The following is a 6275-nucleotide window of genomic DNA, read 5'->3' as shown; positions in this document are numbered from 1 at the left end:
TTTGTAGCTAAACAGTCAGCTTGCTCTCTCCCCTCAGCACTTACATATGCAGGGACCCAAAACAATAGGGCATGCAAATCACTACTTTGTACATGGAATAATGTTGGATGCTTCCAACAGTGAATCTGAATTACTGCTGGAATTACCTGTTCTGAGATTCATCAAAAAAAAAGAAATCGAATCTGAACTTTTATGAACACTTTTCTCCACACACTGTAAGCCTGTATTGATGGCAACCATTTCTGCTAAAGGTACTGATAAATAGTTGCAAAGTCGTTTATTTATCTTTAACTGTAATTTAGGCACATAAAAAACGCCTCACCAACATTCCCAGTAACATTATCTTTGGATCCATCTGCAAAAATAGTTAAAATACCACAATAATTTCTCTTAACATACCGATGAGCCAACAGCCTATCAGACATAACAGAATCCTTAGATTTTATTAGATCTTGTGTGCTATAATCAACTTAAGTCATTGAAAAGAAAAGAAATAACAACAAAACCAGCAAGGAGCGGTTACCGGGAAAGCTGCAGCGAAATATATTGCAGAATCTAGCAAAGCCAAATTCTTCGCGTGATAAGAACCCAGCCACCCAAAACTAAAAACGCTCTTCATGGGATGTTTCCAAAATTCCTCCAGCACGCCGCTAAGAGAATGATCATTTCACTGCTCCCTCAATGAATCCAGGACGTTAACATCATCTTTAACCTCTGCAATTGTAATGGCCATTGTCCCATTTCGACTAGCACAGCCGAAACAGGAGACGGCCTTATTGTAACACAGCACAATCTTAAAGCCTGTGCTTGCATCACATACAAACCTCTTAAAGTTGAAGATGAAGTTCATCCAGAAGCCACACAACATTTCAACAGATATAACTGTTCAACAACGATGTTCCTGTAGCACCCCTAGTATACCCACATGGATACCTGAGAATATTTAATGCTCCTTTACATTTATGAATTATTTGGCTGATATGGTGCTACCATGTCAACTTATTATGCATCCAAATGCCTAGAAGTCTTCAAAATGGCACTTCGTCAACACTTTGTCCATAATATTTTAAATTTTTGTACGGACACGACTTCAAGTGTTTGACCATATAATTTCAAATTAAATGCGGGTCTGTTTGTAAAACACATAACTTGTGTGCTATCAACTGAAAGCTTAAATTCCTATTTATCGGTCCGTTATTCGAGTTTACTAATCGTCAGTTGCATCTTAATGCAGTAAAATTAAAATTGCTTCCTCTAATGCGTAATGCTCCATTATTTGCATAGTGATTTAGCAAACCCAGCACCATCTCAGAAAAAATATCTTTAATCAAAATATGAAATAATGAACGACTAAAATACTGTTTTGTGGGATTTGATTCTCTACCTCACAGAAGTAGAAGTACCACTTGCCCATTGTTACCTGCATATAAAAAATTTAAAAAGAACACAAATGCAACGAATACCCGTGCATATTGACACAAAACACCCAACACGCACAGCGGTGAGCGCACAGACACACACACACACACACACACACACACACACACACACACACACACACAGACACACACACACACACACACACACACACACACAGACACACACACACACACACACACACAAGAATTTATAAACACACAGAGAAACGCAGCCGCAGCCGGACAGACACACACACGCACACACACACAGACACACACACACACACACACACAGACACACACACACACACACACACAGACAGACGTAGACAATCTCCGACACACACGCACGCTTTCACACACACAGCCTCAAAGGCACATGCGCACTAAGACAAACCTGTAGAATGACACATATATGCAGACACTAACACATCATGAAACAGACAACAGAAACACAAAATACTCTGCGGATACTGGGGTCAAAGAAACACTCAAAACTCGCTGGAGGAACTCAGCAGGTCGGGCAGCATCCGTGGAAACGATCGGTCGATGTTTCGGGCCGGAACACTTCGTCAGGACTGAAGAGGGAAGGGGCAGAAGCCCCATAAGGAAGGTGGAGGAAGCGTGGGAAGGAGAAGGCTGGTAGGTTCCAGGTGAAAAACCAGTAAGGGGAAAGATAAAGGGGTGGGGGAGGGGAAGCAGGGAGGTGATAGGCAGGAAAGGTGAAGGAGGAATACGGGAAAACACAATCGGCAGTAGAAGGAGGCGGAACCATGAGGGAGGTGATAGCAGCTGGGGGAGGGGGCAGAGGGAAATATGGATAGGGAAAGGGAGGGGGAGGGAATTACCGGAAGTTGGAGAATTCAAAGTTCATACCAAGGTGCTGGAGACTACCTAGACGGTATATGAGGTGTTGCTCCCCCAACCTGAGTTTAGCCTCATCATTGCAGTAGAGGAGGCCATGTATGGACATATCCGAATGGGAATGTGAAGCAGAGTTGAATTGGGTGGCAACCGGGAGATCCTGTCTGTTGTGGCCGACGAAGCGGAGGTGCTCGACGAAGGGTCCCCCAATCTGCGTCGTGTTTCACCGATGTAGAGGGGGCAGCACCGGGAGCACCGGATGCAGTAGATGACCCTAGCAGACTCACAAGTGAAGTGTTACCTCACCTGCAAGGATTGTTTGGTGCCCTGAATAATGGCAAGAGAGGAAGGTGTAGGGACAGGTGTAGCACCTACGCTTACAGGGATAAGTGCCAGGTGGGCGATCCGTGTGGAGGGAAGTGTGGATCAGGGAGACGCGGAGGGACCGATCCCTGTGGAAAGCACAGAGGGGTGGAGAAGGAAAGACGTGCTTAGTTATGGGGTCCTGTTAAAGGTGGCGGAAGTTGCGGAAGATAATGTGCTGGATCCGGAGAGTGCTGGGCTAGTAGGTGAGGACAAGGGGAACTCTGTCCCTGTTGTGGTGGTGGGAGGATGGGGTGAGGACTGAAGTGCGGGAAATAGAGGAGATTTGGGTGAGGGCATCATTGATGACAGCAGAAGGGAAACCATGATCCTTAAAGAAAGAGGAAATTTGAGATATCCTGGAAAGGAAAGCTTCATCCTGGATGCAGATGCGCCGGAGATGGAGGAACTAGGAATAGGGAATGGCATTTTTGCATGTGGAGGGGTAGGAAGAGATATAGTTGAGGTAGTTATGTGAGTCAGTTGGCTTGTAGAAGATGTCAGTGGACAGTCTGTCTCCAGAGATAGAGACCGAGATATTGAGAAAGGGGAGAGAAGCGTCTGAGATATCCCAAGTGAATTTGAGGGCTGGGTGGAAGTTTGAAGTAAAGTCAATGAAATTGACGAGCTCAGCATGGGTGCAGGAAGCAGCACCAATGTAGTCGTCAATGCAGCGAAGGAAAAGTTGGGGAGCAGTACCAGAATAGGTTTGGAGCACAGACTGTCCCATATAACCAACGAAGAGGCAGGCATAGCTGGGGCCCATACGAGTGCCCATAGCTACACCCTTGGTCTGAAGAAAGTTGAAAGAGCCAAAGGAGAAGTTATTAATTCTGAGAACCAGTTACGCCAACCGGAGATTTCCGCAGAGATCAATCCCTCCGCGAATCCCTGATCCATACGTCCCTCCCCACGGATCTTCCACCCAGCACTTATCCCTGTAAGTGCAAGTGCTACACCTGTCCCTACACCTCCTCTCTTGCCACTATTCAGGACCCCAAACAGTCCTTCCAGGTGAGGCAAAACTTCACTTGTGAGTCTGTAGGGGACTACTATTGTATCCGGTGACCCCGCCCGGTTCAGCCTCCTGTACATCGCTGAAACCCTACACAGATTTGGGGACAGCTTCGTCGAGCAGCTCCGCTCCGTCCTCCACAACAGACAGGATCTCCCGGTTACCACTCAACTCTGCTTCACATTCCCATTCAGATGGTTCCACACATGGCCTCCTCTACTGCCATGATGAGGCTCAACTAACCTTGGAGGAATAACACCTCATATACCGTCCAGGTAATCTCCAGCCCCTTGGTATGAACATTGAATTCTTCAAATTCCGGTGATTCCCCCCCCACTCCCTTCCTTTATCCCTATTTCACTATGCCCCCTCCCCCAGCTGCCTATCACCCCCCTCATGGTTCCGCCTCGTTCTACTACCCATTGCGTTTTCCCTTATTCCTTCTTCACCTTTCCTGCCTATCCCCTCCCTGCTTCCACTCCCTCACCCCCACCCCTTTCCCCTTACTGGTTTTTCACCTGGAACCTACCAGCCTTCTCCTTCCCACCCTTCCCCACCTTCTTATAGGGCCTCTGCCCCTTCCCTCTACAGTCCTGACGAAGGATTCCGGTCCGAAACGTTGACTGGTCGTTTCCACAGATGCTGCCCGACATGCTGAGGCAACAACAGAAATAGGCACAGACATTTGCAGACAGGCGAACAGATATATGTGCAATCAGACATTGATGCACAGCTACACAGACATAGACAGACACTTAGTCACCACAGTTACATGGAGACACCCAGAGACACACACATACACCGACATACACAGACACGCATTTTAATATTCACAATATACCGACGCAGGCACCCAGAAAAAGACAGACACAGAAGCACACAAACACACACACACACACACTCACACACACACACACACACACACACACACACACACAAGTACACAGGCGTCACTCCCAGTTGTCAAATACACTACTCAGCAAAAGTCTTAGGCATCCTAGCTATATAAAATAGGCTTAAGACTTTTGCAGAGTACTCTATACGTATGTGCGTCTGCATATATGTGTGGCCGTATTCTGGACAACATCAAGACTGGTAGATAGCACATTCTCCACACTATTTCCCTCTTGGCCCTGGCTTTCTGCCTAACCCCGTGACCCTTTTCATGTCCTGATCCATCAATAAACTATTAATCCCTCTAATTTATAAACAAATATGTGGCCTCCACAAGGGGCTGTGGCAACGAATTCCGCACTTTCGCCACCCTCTTGCAGAACTGCCGACTTATCTTTCCTCTGAAAGGACCTCTCTCTATTTTGAGATTGTGCCCTGTGGTATTTGATACATATTTTCCACATACACCAAATCGAGGCCTTTCAACGTGCAAGCAACACACATCAAAGTTGCTGGTGATCGCAGCAGGTCAGGCAGCATCTCTAGGAAGAGGTACAGTCGACGTTACAGGCCGAGACCCTTCGTCAGGACTAACTGAAGGAAGAGCTAGTAAGAGATTTGAAAGCGGGATGGGGAGGGGGAGATCCAAAATGATAGGAGAAGACAGGAGGGGAGGGATGGAGCCAAGAGCTGGACAGGTGATTGACAAAAGGGATCTGAGAAAATCATGGGATAGGAGGGCAGGGAGAAGGAAAAGTGGGGGGGGGGGGGACCCAGAGGATGGTCAAGGGGTATAGTCAGAGGGACAGAGGGAGAAAAAGGAGAGCGAGAGAAAGAAAGTGTGTATAAAAATAAATAACGGCTGGGGAACGAGGGGGAGGTGGGGCATTAGCGGAAGTTAGAGAAATCAATGTTCATGCTATCAGGTTGGAGGCTACCCAGACGGAATATAAGGTGTTGTTCCTCCAACCTGAGTGTGGCTTCATCTTTACAGTAGAGGAGGCCGACGCAGTATATCACCACAGGTGAAGTGTCGCCTCACCTGGAAGGACTGTCTGGGGCCCTGAATGGTGGTAAGGGAGGAGGCGTAAGGGCATGTGTAGCAATTGTTCCGCTTACAAGGATTAGTGCCAGGAGGGAGATCAGTGGGGAGGGATGGTGGGGACGAATGGACAAGAGAGTCGCGTAGGGAGCGATCCTTGCGGAAAGCGGTGGGGGGGGGGGGAAGGAAAGATGTGCTTAGTGGTGGAATCCAGTTGGACATGGCGGAAGTTACGGAGAATAATATGTTGGACCCGGAGGCTGGTGGGGTGGTAGGTGAGGACCAGGGGAACCCTATTCCTAGTGGGATGGCGGGAGGATGGAGCGAGAGCAGATGTGCGTGAAATGGGGGGGATGCGTTTGAGAGCAGAGTTGATGGTGGAGGAAGGGAAGCCCCTTTCTTTAAAAAAGGAGGACATCTCCCTCGTCCTGGAATGAAAAGCATCATCCTGAGAGCAGATGAGGCAGAGGCAGAGGAAATGCGAGAAGGGGATGGCATTTTTGCAAGAGACAGGGTGAGAAGAGAAATAGTCCAGATAGCTGTGAGAGTCAGTAGGCTTATAGTAGACATCAGTGGATAAGCTGTCTCCAGAGATAGAGACAGAAAGATCTAGAAAGCGGAGGGAGGTGTCGGAAATGGACCAGGTAAACTTGAGGGCAGGGTGGTAGTTGGAGGCAAA

The sequence above is a fragment of the Mobula hypostoma genome, chromosome 4, assembly GCF_963921235.1.
Source record: "Mobula hypostoma chromosome 4, sMobHyp1.1, whole genome shotgun sequence".
Lineage (NCBI taxonomy): Eukaryota > Metazoa > Chordata > Chondrichthyes > Myliobatiformes > Myliobatidae > Mobula > Mobula hypostoma.
Note: the sequence above shows the minus strand (reverse complement) of the source record.